A 20,569-nucleotide genomic window follows, 5' to 3' on the forward strand; every position below is an offset into this window, starting at 1 on the left:
GATAGCGCACGGCAGGCTGCCCGTTATGTACTGGTAATATTCTTACATTAAGGGGGACATTTACTAAGCAGTGATAAGAGTGGAGAAGTGAGCCAGTGGAGAAGTTGCCCATGGCAACCAATCAGCACTGAAGTAACATCTATAATTTGCATACTATAAAATGATGCAGAGCTGCTGATTAGTTGATGGGGAAATTTCTCCACTGGCTCACTTCTCCGCTCTTATCACTGCTTAGTAAATGTACCCCTATGTGTTATTAGTTATTCATACTGGCATGGTTACCTGAAGGTGAGATTCTTTCTATGTGCAGATGAATATGCCTTTGATATCAGAGCCTATTAGATGAACTAACATTGAGAGGACGTAATGCTCACTGACCGCTGTCTTCAGACCTAATTTTACATGCTGACACGATGTTTAGAGATTATGACTAATTTATGGCCAGGAGCAGTACCTAATAAGACAGAGAGAAGCTGTGACATTGGAGTATCAATCTTTTATTTACAAAATATGTTGAATGTAAGATATATCTCTGATGAGTCATGCTCCAAAATGTGATACTGTTATATTTTGTTGAATACTGTGCAAATCTGTATATCCTCATACTATCAGTGAATGGTGTGTAATTATTATAATATGCTCATTTGATATTTTCACACCAGGGTTTGGGTCTTCCATCTGTTCTCTCATTGGCTGCACTGATATATTCATTAGCCAAAAGCAGAAACGAACAGGGAAACCCTTGGACCCTGGCACTGTCTACATGTCTAGAGGCTGGCGATTTCTGGGGTCTCTCGCCACGCATATAATGCATAGCACACGTGCGGCAGCAGAACCCCAGTGTGAACCTTAAAGCCTTGTCTATTCTATTGTTTTAGCCGAGTCAGCAAAATATAGTTCCAACACTGCACACCGGCATCTACCACTGATAGAGATTCATGTTTTGACATACAAAGGCTCTACAACTTCTTCCGTGGGTAGTGGGTATTAGTCACATAGTACCACCTAGGGTCAATTCAATATGCGAGTTATAGAACCGGTGAGAACATGGTTAGAGTGATATGAAGAAAATCACCCCTTCTCTTGCCAATACGGTAACTATGCATTAAAGAGGGAGAGACAATACAAGAGTAATTGAATTAGTTTCATCACCTTAGTATCTCTCTATACATAACATTTCTCTCCTAACCTTTCATTCTTGGCATGGGGGTGAGGGAGTGCCGATAAGGGACTAACATCTGCTGCACTGACTTCTGTCATCAGCCATAAGTGGGTAACAGACGGGCACCCCTATACACATCTCTTTGTCATGGGTTGGTATTAGTAAGGGTCTCTCACCCCGTATTCGATGCACAGCAGATACGGGGAAGCAGAACCCAGAACCGTACCATGAGACCTTGCCTTTTTCTATTCTCTTAGATAAGAATATCAGCAGGATTTTCTGCCTATATTTAATGGTTAGAGGCTGAGGCCAGAAAACCAATATACGATACCAGTACATTTTTAATCATTTCTGTTTTATGTTTATAGTTATTGTCTGTCATATTTCGCCTTTTAACAACACAGGAGTTTTTAACTCCTTTTTAATTTGCATATATGATAAAAGTTAAGTATTAATTGTTTGACACAACATGGTAAGCATAAAGACATACAAGTACCTGAGTGCCCCATAAGGAGAGTCTTTGCCATAATTTTATGGGGTTTTTTCACATTGTATCTTTACTCTTAGGGAGCACCATCCGCCCTGCTTTAATATATGATTACACGTTTAGCATAGGAAAGGATTGGGTAATGTTCAACACGATGCATGCTGATTGATCAGCGCTGTTAGTCCCTTCCTTCTTTTCTGTTACAGTTATACAGGATAATCAGAGTCCTAGCATAAGGTGTAGTCCCAGGGAGCTTCCTATCGCTGCGTAGCGCCTAGGTCTTCTCAGTCATAGGAACCCGATTTCCAATCTCAGGTCTCAATGGAGGCTGCCATCAGTCTGACGTGACCCTCTATTTAACCCAGAATTCTAGGAGGTGGTCAAATGATCATGGGGGTCATTCCGAATTGCTCGTAGCCCTGCAAAATTTTGCAGGGCTACGATCATGACCATAGACATGCGGGGGTACACCCAGCACAGGGCTAGTCCGCCCCGCATGTCAGTGCCGCCCACCCCCCCACAGAAGGGCAAAAGCATCACATAGCGGCAAAGCTTTTGCACTTTAGGAGTAGCTCCCGGCCAGCTCAGCTTTAGCGTGCTGGCCGGAAGCTACTCATCGCTCCTCGGCGTATGCACAGTTCTGACCCGATCATTGCGCTGTGATAAACTGCAGTGTGCGATTGGGTCAGAATGACCCCCTATAGCTCCATACACGTCATTGGAGTCCCTGGTCACTCGTACAATATTGTGAAATCTATTGTTGTATTGAATTCTAATGTAAGACAAGTAGCCTTTTACCTTTTGCATATTTTAGATGTCTAGGCCACTTTATCAAAGGTAAACATCTATTTTTTGACCACGAATAGACCTATTGTCTGGCCTATTATGTAAGCTAAAAAGCAGAACAATTTCTTATAACATACTATAAAGAACAAACAGCTTGTTCCTACAAAGATGGACAATGAAAGTCTTCCAATATAATATATGGCTATGTGTACACATTTTATACATAGAAGGTAAGTAGTAGGCTTTAGGTCAGAAAGCAATATTGTTACAATCCACCCTTGGCTTCTATGTATTATTAAGAGTTTTATGGTAATATTGTCCATTAACATCATACTGACCCGTCAACCTGAGTGGCAAAACCTTTTTGCATTCTATATAACCTTACAGCATTTAAACAATAATAGAGAGGGATCAATACGAAATCCCGCAGGTCGGGATCCCGGCAGTCAAAATACCGACACCGGATTCCCGACCAGCACAATCCTGACAGGTGTGGCGAGCGGAATGCAGCCCCTTGTGGGCTTGCTGCGCTCGCCACGGTGGCTCGCTACACTCGGCACACTATTTTATTCTCCCTCTATGGGTGTCTTGGACACCCACGGAGGGAGAATATGTCGGGATTGTGCCAGTCTGGATTCCGGCGTCGGTATTTCGACCGCCAGGATTCCTTACGGCGGGAAATTGACCGCATCCCAATAGAGATACTATTTTAATCACAGTATACATAATAATTATTAAAAAAATTACATGAACTACAGTATGTATAATAGTTCCAAACTTTTGATCGGTCAAATTTCCATCCTTTCTCCCATTGGCTTAACTCTCTCCAGCTAAAAGAGGTAACTACATATGGAAAAGTTTTTGATGAAATTGGGGAGTGCAGATCCAATATTCTTTTTCTCCCAAACTGAATCCAAATCATAGACTGATCTACTGGATCTTTTTACATTCGCTTTCAAAGTTAATGTCTGGTCTGCTGTATGCTGTTCAAACACGATCCAAAGGAAACAAAAAGATGAATCCAACTATCATCAAGGATGTGCCTGATTCATAGCACCATACTCCTTGGTAAGGGCGAGATCCCCTCAGGCCAGCATAGATCTTGGTTCAACCTGTTGGGAAATATAAACAAGTGTTATATTATATAACATGCCCTGGGGTACAAATGATAGGCAGGAAAATACACTGGGTTAGCATCAACTTCAACCAGAACATGGTATGTTTTTCCTGGCCCTAATGCTACTATCTCCCCCTTCTTTTTCCCAACCTGGTTGTCACTAATGATCTTATCAATTTGGAGCTTGGACTTAGCTCTGAGTATGATACAGTGAGGTGGCCTGGGTGGCAGGGGCTCTAACAATCTCTGAAAGGGGATAATGGTTTCTGTAAGGACCTTTTCATTCAAACAGCATACTGCCTCATGTAGGACACTATCCCAACCCTTTAAAGTGTGCATGGGCATTCTATTGCGTATTTGTTCCTTAAGGAGGCCATTCATTCTTTCTATTAATCCTGCTGCATTTGGATAAAATGGAGTATGGTACACACAATACACATGGTTCTCCTTTGCACAATCATAGGTTCTTTCTGCTCCACTATGTCCACATTGTTCAAGTGCCCACCGACCTAGCTTGCTTGTGTAAATTTTTTCATCTTCCTCCACTGGGGATTGAGTGGCTGATTTGATTTGTACAAGGGCATCAGCTGCATCATTATGTGAGAAACCTGTGTGTGCATTTACATGACCAATTGAGATAGACCTGGATGAGTTTTGGTTCTAAATTTGATTACATATTTCAGGTCCAACCCATAAAGGCTTGGAATGGATTCTCCAATCTTCTTCTTTCCATAAGGGCATCCAAATAGTGAGACCTTTATACGGGGCCTAACTGTCAGTATAGATTATCAAAGCACCATCTGTCTCTTGTAGAAGCATCAGTACAGCATGCAGCTCTGCATATTGGCTGGATCCCCCTTCTCCATTCTCATATATAACTTCCTCCAGTACAGATTGGAATGCTGCGGCAGTCCAAGTTCGGCCCCTTTGTGTGAGAGTAGAGGAGCTGTCTGTAAACCAAGCAATCTTCTGCTCTTCATTTGTTAAACTGGAGTAATATTAGCAGTTGAAGCTGGAGATTCTTCTTTCAACGGTGAGGGTAGCTGTTTTGTGCTATCAATTGGAAAGTAACAATTCCTGTAAGGTGGCAGGTGACTTGAGATGGCTCTTGAGAAGCTACTCCTCCCCTCTCTGATAAGTACCACTTCCTGTTCTGTACCACGGGCTTTTGTGCAACAGCAGAATGTGATTCAAATCCTTCTTGCCTCAGCCATCCTGCAATAGGGAGGTCTGTACGTATTGTGACTGGCTGTTGTTTGGTTGTGCTCTCTACATGCTGTCACGATCTAGGTAATTCCTTATCAGTATTTACCTTCCAAATGCCTCCTGAGACTGTCCCAGTGTTCCAAGCCTGGATTCCATCTGCATTGTCTGTGTGCAGCACGCTGCATCTCATTGTCTCAAATCTCTTTACTGTGATTCTGGCAGCTTCATGGTTAAAGCTCACATTCAAGTTACAAACAATCTTTCCCTCCAAAAGCTACCATGGGCGCAGCCATGTTTTCCTAATCACATGTTACCTTTCAGCTGCACTCTGCTCCCAGCCTGATTAACCAGAGACCAGAGTGCAGCTGCTGTGTAATCAGCCAGCCAATCCCTGCTTCCCAGCAGGTATAAATATCCTGTTCCTGGGGTGGAAAGATGTCAGTGCTTCAATTGTCTTCAGTGATTCCAGTGTGCAGTTCTCCCATGGACTTTCTCTGCAGTACAGCCTGACTCCCTGGTGATTATACTCTGCAGTGTAACCCGACACTCCAGTGATTAACCCTCTACAGTCTACCCTGATTCACCTGTGTCTGAACTCCGGCTTCCCAGCAGCGATCCCCAGCATCACTTCATGCTTCACCTGTGCTTCTAAGTACAATAGTGCATTTCTATCTGCGGACCCCAGCTTCACTCAAAGCTTACCAACGATCCCAAAGTAACCATCGGTGTTCCATCATCGATTCCAAGTCACCATCGGTGTTCCGTCATCGATCCCAAGTATTTCTCTGAACTGTGTTTCCTATTACCAGTACCAAGTCATCAGTATTCCTCTGAACTGTGTTTTAATAAAACCTTTGAACTTTCCCTTGTTGTCGTGGTCACGCCTTCGGGCATTTGTTCTAAAGGTTCCCTGCATGTCCAAGAACCCTGTACTGCCTCCCAGGTACACATATACCTCAGCCCCTACAACTGAGGCTTCCCCCTGGTCAGCACCAGCCCTCAGTTGTGACAGTAAGCACTGACCTAATGGATCCGGCCGGAGACCAGGTCCAAGCGACCAGGCCGATGCAAGAACTTGCAGCCTGCCTTGAACTTCAGGAGACTGCACAGGGCCATGTGATCCGCTGTCTCCAGGACCTCTCCTCTCGACTGGATGGAATACAAGTAACCCTCCGTGGTTCAGGGGCGTCCAGTGTGCCGACTGCAGTACCTTTGGTGGTATCCCCACCCACCATTCCCGTTTCTGCTCCTTGTCTCCATTTACCGACACCTGCCAAGTTTGATGGTTCCCCAAAAGCCTGTCGGGGTTTCCTAAATCAGTGTGAGATATGTTTTGAGTTACAGCCTGGCAGTTTCCCAACTGACCGCACCAAGGTTGCTTACATCATCACATCATCTCCCTCCTCAGTGGCTCCGCCCTCGATTGGGTATCACCTCTATGGGAGAAGTCTGATGCCCTGCTCTCTTCATATGCAGATTTCGTGGCAACCTTCAGGCGCATCTTTGATGAACCAGGTCGTGTGACCTCTGCCTCCTCTGATATCCTCCGGCTACGTCAGGGGACACGAACAGTCGGTAAATATCTGGTACAGTACCAGATCCTAGCGTCCGAACTTTCCAGGAATGATGATGCTCTTTACTCAGCCCAAGGAGGGGCGTCTGTGTCTACAGCCCTAGGAGGGGTATCCAATGTTCAAGCTCTAGTAGGGGCATATGAGTCTTCTCAAAAAGGAGTTTCTGATCTGTCAACCCCAGGAGGGGTGCTGGAGAAAACAACCCTAAGAGAGGTGTCTGATTCATCAACCCCAGGAGGGGTCACTAAAGTTTCAGTCCCAAGGGATGTATCCAGAGCCAAGTTCCCAGATGGAAATTTTTGTGCTACAGATGCAGTTATGAACTCCTGTTTGCCGTCTTCAGAGAGCACCACCCTGTTGGCATCCAGCATGGACCAGGTCCAGGATGGTCTAACTGAACACTCGGATACCACTCATTCCCGTTCTAACCGGATTCTGACTCCTTCAGTTCCAGCTGATTCAACTGTCTTTAGACTCAATCCGGTTCCATCCGTCTGTCTAAAGACTCCTTCGGTTCCAGCCGATTCCAATATCTCTGGACCCAATCCGGTTCCATCCGTAGGTCCAAAGACTCCTTCAGTTCCAGCTGATTCAACCGTCAATCCAAAGACTCCTCCGGTCCCAGCCGGTTCAAGCTTTTCTGGACCCAATCCGGTCCCATACGTCTGTCCGGATCAGCCTCCTTCGGTTCCAGCCGATTCCAATACCTTCGGATCTAATCCGGTCCTATCCGTCGGTCTAAAGTCTCCGCCGGTCTCAACCGGTTCAAGGTTGTCTGGATTTAATTTGGTCTCGTCCATAGATCCGGTACAGTCTCCTCTGGTCCCAGCCAGTTCAAGTTCATCAGGATTCAATCTAGATCCTTCCATTTGTTCAAGTAAAGAACTTATAAGAAGTGTCCTGGGGCCACTCCTAAAGGAGGGGGTGCTGTCACGATCTAGTTAATTCCTTATCAGTATTTACCTTCCAAATGCCTCCTGGGACTGTCCCAGTGTTCCAAGCCTGGATTCCATCTGCATTGTCTGTGTGCAGCACGCTGCATCTCATTGTCTCAAATCTCTTTACTGTGATTCTGGCAGCTTCATGGTTAAAGCTCACATTCAAGTTACAAACAATCTTTCCCTCCAAAAGCTACCATGGGCGCAGCCATGTTTTCCTAATCACATGTTACCTTTCAGCCTATCAGCTGCACTCTGCTCCCAGCCGGATTACACAGCAGCTGCACTCTGGTCTCTGGTTAATCAGCCAGCCAATCCCTGCTTCCCAGCAGGTATAAATATCCTGTTCCTGGGGTGGAAAGATGTCAGTGCTTCAATTGTCTTCAGTGATTCCAGTGTGCAGTTCTCCCATGGACTTTCTCTGCAGTACAGCCTGACTCCCTGGTGATTTAACTCTGCAGTGTAACCCGACACTCCAGTGATTAACCCTCTACAGTCTACCCTGATTCACCTGTGTCTTAACTCCGGCTTCCCAGCAGCGATCCCCAGCATCACTTCATGCTTCACCTGTGCTTCTAAGTACAATAGTGCATTTCTTTCTGCGGACCCCAGCTTCACTCAAAGCTTACCAACGATCCCAAAGTAACCATCGGTGTTTTGACATCGATTCCAAGTCACCATCGGTGTTCCGTCATCGATCCCAAGCATTTCTCTGAACTGTGTTTCCTATTACCAGTACCAAGTCATCAGTATTCCTCAGAACTGTGTTTTAATAAAACCTTTGAACTTTCCCTTGCTGTCGTGGTCACGCCTTCGGGCATTTGTTCTAAAGGTTCCCTGCATGTCCAAGAACCCTGTACTGCCTCCCAGGTACACATATACCTCAGCCCCTACAACTGAGGCTTCCCCCTGGCCAGCACCAGCCCTCAGTTGTGACACATGTTGGGGAACAGTATATGCAGCTAGCAAAGTCTTTTCTAAAGGAGAGTATTGTATTTGTGCTGAGGAAAACTGATTTGCCCAGAATCCAATGGGCTTCTTCTTTTGTACAATGATTGCATTTGTCTGCCATAGGCTCCGAGATATTCCATGCTCTGTGGTAGTTACATCCAGAAAGAATGTCTGATTTTACTGTAGTGGACCAAAGACTTATACACCTGGATAGCTTGCTTCGCAGTTTGAAAAGCCTCTTCCTGTTCAGCAGGCCACATAAATTCTTGACTGTCTGCTGCAAGGGGTACAGAAAGGAAAGCATTTCCTAAATCCACCCCATGTATGTATTTGTCCACTAGTGTTTGAGATTTCTTCTAACAACGTTATCATGCCAGGTACTGCTGCAGCTAGGGGTGGTGTGACTTTGTTTAGTCCCCAATAGACAATTGTTAGTCCATATGAGCCATCTGGCTTTTTTACGGGATACACTTGATCATTATAGCTTTGTGCTTCATGGAACACTCCATCTTGTGACAGAGCCTGAACAGTCTCCCCAACCATTTTGCACTCCCTCTATCTACCGGATTTAGTGCAGAAACTGTGAAGGCTCTTACAGAACCCCCAAAAACATAATTACCAGAGGATGTGTCTATGGACTGTCCTCTCAAGATATCCATTCCAATGATGTTGTCGAGGAGCTCAGAAACCAACACTGAAGCATCAAAGTAGGGACCGTCCCCTATTTGGAGTCTGCACTGTATCCGGGCAGCCCATGTCTGCATACCTATAGAAGAAAAAGAAAATGTACTGGCGCCGGCTGGAATTCAATAACAAAATGTATATATATAATATAAAATATATTTTTAATAATTCAATTAAGAGATTCAGCTTGTCTCTCAAAGATAAAACAACTACATTAAAAAATGAATGAAGTGAATCACATAAATAAAATGGACGCTGTAGGAGATCACAGAGTATTAACCCTTTCAATTCAAATGTCCACAGTTCCTGGCTAGGACACTAATCCACATTTGCCCACAAGTTGTTTTGTATAAACTTTTTACCAGACTTGCTTCCGGATAAGGTCCCCTAGGAATCCCAAGCAAATGGAGTCCAGATGGCAATTGGGGATAAGTCCGGGTCTGTTGGAAAACTTGTGTCGGAATTTAATCCAGTGGATGCTGATAAGTCCAGATAGCGCCAGGAAGTGGATAGGGTGCTGGTACCTGTGGTCCTACACGGAAAGCTCAACGCGTTTCGCTGGTCTAGTGGGTGCCAGCTTCCTCAGGAGCAGCCCGACGTTAGTAGAGCTGCCAGCTGTCTTATGCCAGGCATCTCCTGCAAAACTAGCAGCGGTGCTAGGGGGCACCAGCCAAAATCTTGCCTAGGGCATCATATTGGTTAGGGCCGGCTCTGGCTTCATGCATACATGGGGTCCAATGTCCGTATCGCGACACCCAAGATGGTAACGTTACACCCTTAACTTTATCAGTTTTAGCCTTAAACCATGCCATCATTTTGTTGATTTATGCAGAGCAGTTCTTTTGTTTTATATAAGCACTCTTATATATCGTGATCCTGTATCTGATCACATATATGGGGAAGGCAGACAGTACAGGACAGACAAACATACACTGTGATTTCCTACTGCTAAATCCCAAAACCTCTCTCATATGGATGAGACAGAGGGAAACAGACAAACATACACAGATTTTCCACTAAATCACCAAAAAAACTCTCTCAACTAGCAAAGAATCAGAGAGAAACATACAATGTGATACCTCCCTCATACGGCAGTGAGACAGAGGCACACATAAAAACAACTGTATTGGGTCCACTGATCACTATTAATTCTTCCGATCCCACTTCTGACACCAAATTTTGTTCCCAGTGGGGCTATTATATCAGAAGTATAGTAAGAGTCAGGAACACTAATACAGTTTAACAATCATTTATTTACAATGTCATTGACAAGAATAAAAATATACTTATCCACGTTCCTTAAGGCAGTTATACAGGATGATCAGAGTCCTAGCATAAGGTGTAGTCCCAGGGAGCCTCCTGTCGCTGTGTAGCGCCTAGGTCTCGTCAGTCAAAGGATCCCTATTGCCAATCTCAGGTCTCAATGGAGTCTGCCATCAGTCTGACGTGACCCTCTATTTAACCCAGAATTCTAGGAGGTGGTCAAAGGATCATATCTCCATCCACATGTCATTGGAGTCCCTGGTCACTCGTACGATAATTTGAAATCTATTGTTGTATTGAATTCTAATGTAGGACAAATAGCCTTTTACCTTTGCGTATTTTAGATGTCTAGGCCACTTGATCAAAGGTAAACATCTATTTGTTGACCACGAATAGACCTATTGTCTGGCTTATTATGTAAGCTCAGGGGTTGGGTATCTGCACACTCAATATATACAACTAGGTGATTCATCGCGTCCTACGGGCGCTCTTCACACCGTCGTAAGGGGCTACGGCCCCTTAACCCTTGCGGCGTGGAATATTTTTATTATATGGAGTATTACATCCAATCATAATTGTGTGAGTGGTTAAATATTGCACGGACAAAGGGCGTGCTATGGTTAAGGGGTCGTAGCCCCTTGCAACAGCGTGAACAGCGCATGCAGGGCCTGGTGAATCACCTAGTAGGTGCTTTGGTTGGGGAAGTAGGGGGTGCAGGGAAGAGGCGGATGGGATCCTGGGGTGCCACGGGAGGGGCGGTTGTGGTGGGGCTGCAGGTGGGGGAGGGTGCGTGGGTGCTGCGGGTGGTGGCCCGGACCCGCTTCAGGTGGGGGAGGAGCAGTTGCGGGGTTGCCCCAGGTGGGGGAGGGGTGGCTGCGGTGGTGCAGCAGGAGGTACGGGGTCGCTGCGGGTGGGGGAAGGGGTCCGGAGCTATCGCGGGTGCTAGAGGGGGAGTGTGGGGGTGCTGCGGATGGGGCTCGGAGGTACTGTGAGTGGGGGAGGGGCGGGTAATGCTTCTCCTCCTGTCAGCAGCTAAGCAGCTGTCCTCCCTTTGGCAGTGGCTCTCCTGGAGACTCGCACAGCAGGCAGTCACTATTGTTTGCGCCGGTGTCCCAACGCGCCGCATTACAGGGAAGAAGATGTACGCAATAAACTACAGGTCCCAGCAGCCCTAAGGGGGACGGAATGCTTCGGCGCTAAGGACTGCTGGGAGCTGTAGTTTATGTAGTGCGTCTACTTCCCTGTAATGCAGCGCGTTGGGACATTGGTGATAACAATAGAGACTGGCTGGCAGAACTGAGTGACTGGCTGAATCAATATAAAAGGTGAGAGTGCTGTGCAGTGTGTGTGTGTGTGTTTGTATATATATGTGTCTGGTGTGTGTGTGTGTGTATGTGTGACTGTCTGCATAATGTGTGTAAGCGTCACTGGTACAGGGGGCGTTACGTGTGTAAGCATCACTGGTACAGGGGGCGTTATGTGTGTAAGCGTCACTGGTACAGGGGGCGTTATGTGTGTAAGCGGCACTGGTACAGGGGGCGTTACGTGTGTAAGCGGTACTGGTAGAGGGGGCGTTATGTGTGTAAGCGGTACTGGTAGAGGGGGCATTACGTGTGTAAGCGTCACTGGTACAGGGGGCATTACGTGTCTAAGCGGCACTGGTACAGGGGGCATTACGTGTGCAAGTGTCACTGGTACAGGGGGCGTTACGTGTGTAAGCGGTACTGGTAGAGGAGGCATTACGTGTGTAAGCGTTACTGGTACAGGGGGGGCATGACATGTGTAAGCGTCACTGGTTCAGGGGGCATTATATGTGTAAGTGTCTCTACTACAGGGGTCATTATGTGCGCTGTGCGTTTGTAAAGTATGCGAGGGTGCAAATTTATAGTTTACAGGGGAGCGCCGAACACTCGAGCAACGGCCCTGACTGCACACCCACTGTACTGCACAGCACTGTCACCTTTTACATTGATTCAGCGTCCAGACGTTACCCTCCGCGATATCACACACTCTATCCACTACATTAACCATCTCGAGGCTTCCAGGATGGCAGCCCAGGTGCTGTGTTGCGGAGTCAGGGCCTCTGGGCGCGGTTGTGGCGGGGAGGCACTTCTGTGACATCACACGCAGGAGGCGGCTCCGGGGCTCAGAGAGTATGCGGTGCAGGGAGGCCTATGAAAGTCTTCCGCTGCGCCGCTTTCATACACATCTATGCCGGTGGCCGCAGCAGCTTTTTTTCCACCTGCGGCACGGCTAGGGAGTGGGGATTGTTGATGCCGGAGGGGGCAGATGGACTGGCAGCAAGACATTGGTGGTCATTCCGAGTTGATCGTTCGCTAGCAGTTTTTAGCAGCCGTGCAAACGCTATGCCGCCGCCCACTGGGAGTGTATTTTAGCTTAGCAGAAGTGCGAACGAAGGGATCGGAGAGCGGGTCCAAAAATATTTTGTGCAGTTTCAGAGTAGCTTCAGACCTACTCGGCGCTTGCGATCACTTCAGACCATTCAGTTCCTGATTTAACGTCACAAACACGCCCTGCGTTCGCCCAGCCACGCCTGCGTTTTTCCGAACACTCCCTGAAAACGGTCAGTTGACACCCAGAAACGCCCTCTTCCTGTCAATCACTCTGCGGCTGCCTGTGCGGCTGAAAAGTATCGCTAGACCCTGTGTAAAACTACATCGTTCGTTGTAATAGTATGCCGCACGTGCGCATTGCGCTGCATATGCCTGCGCAGAAGTGCTGAGTTTTTGCCTGATCGCTGCACAGCGAACGAATGCAGCTAGCGATCAACTTGGAATGACCCCCATAGGACGCTGCAGTAAAAGGATGTTTTCCCCCTCTCTACAGCAGAGACTTGCTGCAGATGCAGTGACATACCCTCCAGCTGCACCTTTCTGGCAGGTACAGTCCCTTTTCTTTATGGTCTGTACCGTTTTTTGACTCTCCAAGCTTCCATTGAAAGTATAGGAAAAAGGGGCGTGGCCACGGCGCTGTACCCGTGGCCACGCCCCCTTTTGGAATGTGTATCAGTGTTTATGTGTAAATTGTTGGAGGGTGTGATGCTGCAGATGCAGGGGGACTATTTTGGGGTGTGGGGCTGCAGCTGCAGCTCCATCAGCCCCATTGCTAATCCTGCTCTGTGAAAACACAGCAGGCAAAGGAAGAGCCTCCCATTGGATGTAACCTGTGTGGGAGGGCGTTTCTCACCCAATCAGGTGTGGACTGGGTGTGATAGATCTGCCACTAACCCAATGAGAGCTCCTAGCCACGCCCAGCGTTAGAGGGCCAGGCACAGAAAATCACAGGGCTATTATGTAGGAGATATTCTAATACTATGGGTGCAGGGGAATCATCACCCTACAACCCCATAAGTAGTCCCCTTTCTTATATCTCAGACAATGCTGATTATGTTCAGGGGGTGCTGACAATTACAGTATATATACATCAAAATTGGGAGAAGAGAGAAGGAAACTGTATGGTTGACGCACTAAAGAAAAATTAATTATTCATAAAATTTAACCTTTATTAAGTATACATTAAAATATATTACGTTTATTCGACCCAGACTACAGTGAAACATAAGAGTTAAAATCAAACAAACTAACATGTATGTGAATCCTAATAGGTTGAAAAATGTGAATAAAAAATTAAAAAGCGTATCCGCGTGTGTTTCTTATATTTAGCACTTATAGGGTTACTATGTCTATTCCAGTGCTATGAAAGATCGATCACTTCCGATATTCACAGTCAGTTATGTGTCAGCTATCACAGTTGGTACTGGTAGTTCACTATTATCACTGTAATTCCCTAAAATGTATAATCCTAAATAGGATCACCTCGGAGATGAACTTCTATGTAACACAAGTATCTTGCACCCGCTATCCACATTGATGCACACTCCACAGTGGAAAATTTAGTCATGCATGTGGGGAAGGATTATCCGGGGAACATGTCCATTCCAGTACTAGTGTGGGACTTTGAGGGATATAGCAATACCAATTTTATTATCTATCAGCCCACATATATCGGACCTTTCTTGGTCCTGTTTTAACAGACTGAAAATAGAGAATGTAATTTCCCTTAGGGGTATAGCAACCCCACTTATAGTATAATGGGGGTCATTCCGAGTTGTTAGCTCGCAAGCTGCTTTTAGCAGCTTTGCACACGCTAAGCCGCCGCCTACTGGGAGTGAATTTTAGCTTATCAAAATTGCGAACGAAAGATTAGCAGAATTGCGAATAGACACTTCTTAGCAGTTTCTGAGTAGCTCGAGACTTACTCGGCATCTGCGATCAGTTCAGTCAGTTTCGTTCCTGGTTTGACGTCACAAACACACCCAGCGTTCGGCCAGACACTTCCCCATTTCTCCAGCCACTCCCGCGTTTTTCCCAGAAACGGTAGCGTTTTTTCGCACACACCCATAAAACGGCCAGTTTCCGCCCAGAAACACCCACTTCCTGTCAATCACATTACGATCACCACAATGAAGAAAAAACCTCGTAATGCCGTGAGTAAAATACCTAACTGCATAGCAAATTAACTTGGCGCAGTCGCACTGCGGACATTGCGCATGCGCATTAGCGACTAATCGCTCCGTTGCGACAAAAAAATAACGAGCGAACTCGGAATGACCCCCAATGTTTGTCTATATAGATCGAAATCACATTCTACTAGAATGTACACTTCACTATATCAAAACAGATTGGTCATACTGTCTGATGTTAAATTCATTAGAAAATATAAAGAATTTAGGGATATAGCAGTCCCAATAAAAATATAGAACAACCCCCATGCATCTTAATCTTTCAGGATATACAATTACCACTATGTAGTTCAACAAATAATATAGGTTGGCGCTATGTATATTGTGTTAGAAGTATCTCAAAAATATCTTCTATAGTAATATATGTATAAATAACTTCACAGTGATATGCTGAATCCAATGAGCTATAGTGTCTGTGTCTCCCACCAAATAATGTCTTTTCTTACACCATGGGAAAATTATATATAATTCCCACACTATAAATATTGCTGTGTGTCCTGATCCACATGGATATTAACAATATTTGCAGTCTTTATGTCTGAGTGTATTCTCTCAGACAAGGCAGTTTCTGCATCCTATTGAACCATGCAGCTGCTAATTGGCTCTTTACTATTTCCAGTTGGTGCTATAGGGGTATATGCAATAGCGGGCGAATCGCGTCATTTAATCCGCCCCTGTAAAATTCGCCCGCACTCGCCAACCGCAGCCCTGTCGCCGGGACCCTGAATTCACCATATGCAATGTAAAACGGATTCGACCCACCCCCAGGCGGATAACGGCCAATCGGCGAGTAGTGGGCGTCCCGAATTCGCCTTCCCGCCGAAAGCAGCCCTTTATTAGGGCTTGTTTGCTGCGTGCTCTGCAGCCATTTTGTGAACCTGCAGAGAGGTGTGAGGAGGTGCAGAGCTAGCAATTTGGTTGTTTGCTGTGGATATCGTTTGGACACCCCAGCAGGCTTTATTCCAGGACAGTCAGGAGGATTCCTGTTACCCCGGAGGAGAGCCATTTTAGGAGCTTTTACAACATTTGTAGGTAAGTACCACATGTGTGTCTGGTGTTGCATGTATGTGTTTGTGTAGTGGGGGTTGCCATGAGGTGTACATGGGGTGTTTGTGTATGTGTGCATGTGTGCAGGTATGTGTATAGCCCCTTGCTTGTGTTGCTGCATTTTTTGGGGGAGACTTGTGTTTTGGGGTAGTTTTTCACGTTTTTTTTTTATTCTTTAAATGACTTTTTGGGTCTTCTATTAGCATTGGTGTACCTCCTGAGTGTGCTGGGATGCTTTCTGGCCATTTTGGGGTGATTTGGAGCAAGTTTGGTGGGTCACATTGCTGACATGTGCTGTCGGCTGTTTGGCAAACATGTGTTTTCCCTCCTAATTTAGCTGTGGCGTACCTCCTGAGTGTGCTGGGATGCTTTCTGGCCATTTTGGAATGATTTGGAGCAAGTTTGGTCGACAGTCTGGTCGACATGTGCTGTCGGCTGTTTGGCAAACATGTGTTTTCCCTCCTAATTTAGCTGTGGTGTACCTCCTGAGTGTGCTGGGATGCTTTCTGGCCATTTTGGAGTGATTTGGAGCAAGTTTGGTCGACATGTGCTGTCGGCTGTTTGGCAAACATGTGTTTTCCCTCCTAATTTAGCTGTGGTGTACCTCCTGAGTGTGCTGGGATGCTTTCTGACCATTTTGGAGTGATTTGGAGCAAGTTTGGTCGACAGTCTTGTCGACATGTGCTGTGGACTGTTTGGCAAACATGTGTTTTCCCTCCTCATTTAGCTGTGGTGTACCTCCTGAGTGTGCTGGGATGCTTTCTGGCCATTTTGGAGTGATTTGGAGCAAGTTTGGTCGACAGTCTGGTCGACATGTGCTGTCGGTTGTTTGGCAAACATGTGTTTTCCCTCCTAATTTAGCTGTGGTGTACCTCCCGAGTGTGCTGGGATGCTTTCTGGCCATTTTGGAATGATTTGGAGCAAGTTTGGTCGACAGTCTGGTCGACATGTGCTGTCGGCTGTTTGGCAAACATGTGTTTTCCCTCCTAATTTAGCTGTGGTGTACCTCCTGAGTGCGCTGGGATGCTTTCTGGCCATTTTGGAGTGATTTGGAGCAAGTTTGGTCGACAGTCTGGTCGACATGTGCTGTCGGCTGTTTGGCAAACATGTGTTTTCCCTCCTAATTTAGCTGTGGTGTACCTCCTGAGTGTGCTGGGATGCGTTCTGGCCAGTTTGGGGTGATTTGGAGCAAGTTTGGTCGACAGTCTGGTCGACATGTGCTGTCGGCTGTTTGGCAAACATGTGTTTTCCCTCCTAATTTAGCTGTGGTGTACCTCCTGAGTGTGCTGGGATGCTTTCTGGCCAGTTTGGGGTGATTTGGAGCAAGTTTGGTCGACAGTCTGGTCGACATGTGCTGTCGGCTGTTTGGCAAACATGTGTTTTCCCTCCTAATTTAGCTGTGGTGTACCTCCTGAGTGCGCTGGGATGCTTTCTGGCCATTTTGGAGTGATTTGGAGCAAGTTTGGTCGACAGTCTGGTCGACATGTGCTGTCGGCTGTTTGGCAAACATGTGTTTTCCCTCCTAATTTAGCTGTGGTGTACCTCCTGAGTGTGCTGGGATGCTTTCTGGCCAGTTTGGGGTGATTTGGAGCAAGTTTGGTCGACAGTCTGGTCGCCATTTTGTGTGGGTCAGCCATTTATACATGCATGCATGCATGCATGCATGTATGTATGTATGTATGTATGTATGTATGCATGCATGCATGCATGCATGTATGTATGTATATTTTATTTTTATTTTATTTTATAACAGAGATGTCAAAGGACAAGCAGACCCGATCCGCCCCTTCCCCCACCCCCTCGGATCTATCCCTGCATAGCAACGAGGAGTGGGAGCCAACCCAGGAGGCAGATACGACCGACCAGGCATGTAGTGACCAGCCGCGGTCGTCAAGGGCCCATGAGAAGTCCAAGAAAAAGCCTAGTAGAAAGGTACTAACCACACCTGCAGACACAAATAGCATCAAACTTTACCCACTGTAGTTTGTGCAATGCCATGCACACCTACTGGAATATGTGCGCAATGCCAGGGATACTGACACTCACAGGTACATACCGATCTTATTAAAAAAAATTTTTATTTTTTTTTTAATCCCTAAAGGCAAGAAGCCAGCCAGAGGAGCAGTCGGAGGAGGAAGCCTCTGGTGAAGATGCAGGACCGAAAAAGCCGCGTGGACCCAGATACACTAAGGCGGAAAACTGTACCCTAGTGGATTGCGTCGACAGGTCCTACGACGTTTTGTATGGACCAAGGGCACAGACAACAGCAGCTAGGACAAAGCGAAGCATCTGGGAATCCATTGCGAGTCAAGTCACTGCAATTTCTGGAAACCGCCGGAGCACCAGAAACTGCATGAAGCGGTACAGTGATTGCCGCAGACAGACCAAGAAGAAGATGGGGATTCAGCGCCGACATGAGACAGCTACGGGAGGTGGCCCGGCTCTCAACCTGAAGTGGCTATCCTGGGAGGATGTTATTAGAAGGCGCATGAACCCTGCCATGGTCGAAGGAGTTCGCGGAGGTGTGGACTCTAGCCGTCCTGCTGGCTTTCCCCAGGAGGAAGAACCGCCCAGAAGACGGAAGAAGGCAGGAGATAAGCCGTCCAAAAGGAGGTCTGATGGTAAGAATACATTCACATGAGCTGTAGTTCCCTTTAAAATTTTTGTATGTGCTAATGTGCTTTTTTTTTTTTTTTCAGACAGGCCTGCCCAGAGGACATCACCTGCGCACAGGACATCGCCAGCGCACGGACCATCACCTGTGCAGCAGGCATCGACAGCAGCGCGCGGACCATCAACTGCGCCGCAAGCATCGCGAGCACACAGATCATCACCTGTGCGCCACAGTTCGTCATCGCGCAGTTTGTCACCTGTGCACCAGACGACGTCAGCGCACAGACTATCACCTGTGCGCCAGACACCGTCGGCGACCACACCACAAGATGGGCGCCAAACTACAGCTCCTGCGCGCAGGCCATCACCAGATCGTCGTCTCTCCAGGAGCTCTGGGACTGTGACTGAAGAGCCTCAAGACACAACCCTTGTGGACCCATCACCCGATCTGTTTGAGTCTACAGGGTTAACAGACGAAACTTTTCTTGGGTTTGAGGACAGCCGTGCAGACGTATCCAGCCAGACCCTTGAAAAGTCTTCTGAAACGAGGACAAGTGGAGCTCCTGGAGCAGCGGCATCACAGGATGGAGAAGGTTTGTATTTATTTTGTGTGTGTGGGAGGGTGGAGGGGGGGGGGGGGGGGGGTCAGCAGTTGTGTAAAGTTTATTAACTTTCCCAAAAAAATTATTTTGCAAACAGTGGTGCCACGGACCAGCAGCGGACTAGCTTCGGGGATTGGTTCCTACTTCAGGCCGGATCTCCTCCTACAGGAGTCGTCAGAGGATGACGAGGTGGAAGTGCAGGAGGCTCCAGTTGCTACATCCCTGTGTGAGTAAATTGAATTGTGAGCCTTTAAAAAAATGTATGATGAATGTGTATAATATTTTCTAATTTTCTTTTCAGCTGCCCAAATCCAAGTGGTGGCAGACATCCAGGAAGGGCAGAATCCCTCAACTGTTCAGAGGGTTCACACCCTGGCATCGGAGATTGGGACCCACCAGGATACGTACACAAATGTCGTGGGAAGCAGACTGGACAACATTGAGAGGACAATGGAGAAGATGTCAAACAGTCTGCTTGAACTGCAGAAGACTCTTTCCGACAGCACGGCCACAATACTACAGGTCAGAATGCAAGATCATAGGGAGAATATGAACGTACTTCACATTCTGGCCGAATCCATGACCCGGCTCGTGGACAACAGCTCATGTCTGGCAGAAAGCAATAAAAACATGTCGGAGAGTCATCGACACTCCTCATCCAGCCAACAGGTCATCGCAACCACACTGCAGATGATCTATGATAAGCTCCCAGGACCAGCTCATCAACACGCTGGTGATCCACCATATCCGCCGTCGCAAGCCACAAGGACGCCTCGTACCCTTCCTCAAGTCCCATCCCAGTACAGACAGTCACAGATGTACCAGGGATATACAGGGATGTACCCCACCCCCCAGATGCCTCCACCACCGGCCACACAATCTTCAGCCTCATGGGCACAGAGGCCCAGTCAACATACTACCCAGCCTCCCAGGACATCCACGCCCTATCAGGGGGAAGAAGATAATCCGGACAGACTTCCACCATAAACCCGGTCGTATTGTTTTATTTACTTATAAATGTTTTTCATGTATCCCTTTCTTCCCCTCCCATTAGTTTTTTTTTTTCTTACTATTGTTTTCTGTGTTGGGCTTCCCCACCCGTGACCGGGTACTACCAAGGAGCTTTGTGTAGGCATACATGCGCGGGCATGTATGCGGGCGCGTGTGGTAACGGATGAAAGCTCCTTGTGGCTACATGTATGATGGGCCAAAGAGCTATTCTGATACCACTTTTTTCTTCCAAAAATCCTTTTTGTAATGGTGTACAGTAGGCTTTCATTGTGTGAATTTACTATTCACTAGTCTGTGTTTTTGACTTATTCATAGGATTGGTGGGGAAAAATGAAGTGGACGGCATAAGTTCGTGTTGTGCGTACCAAGGTGAGTAGAACCATGTTTCAATGTATCTATTCAAGAAACTTTGAACCGCATGCCTTTGTAGAACCACACAGTCCAGCAATGGGTCATGCTGGGCTGTGTTGTTCCACAAATGTTAGCGTTTCAAAGTGCTGACCACTGACGCCACTATTTCACTTTGAACCGCTTGCCTTTGTAGAACCACACAGTCCAGCAATGGGTCATGCTGGGCTGTGTTGT

General features: G+C 46.9%; 1 long non-coding RNA gene across 1 annotated transcript; it reads left to right on the forward strand.

Annotated features, from left to right (window-relative positions):
* The first annotated feature begins 15,536 nt into the window (after positions 1-15,536).
* On the forward strand, positions 15,537-17,930 carry LOC134966896 (uncharacterized). Its single transcript, XR_010188723.1, has 3 exons — positions 15,537-15,743; positions 17,512-17,690; positions 17,860-17,930. It is a non-coding gene; the product is annotated as an uncharacterized LOC134966896 (long non-coding RNA).
* Positions 17,931-20,569: the final 2,639 nt, after the last annotated feature.

The sequence above is a fragment of the Pseudophryne corroboree genome, chromosome 10 (genome assembly GCF_028390025.1).
Source record: "Pseudophryne corroboree isolate aPseCor3 chromosome 10, aPseCor3.hap2, whole genome shotgun sequence".
Classification (NCBI taxonomy): Eukaryota; Metazoa; Chordata; class Amphibia; order Anura; family Myobatrachidae; genus Pseudophryne; species Pseudophryne corroboree.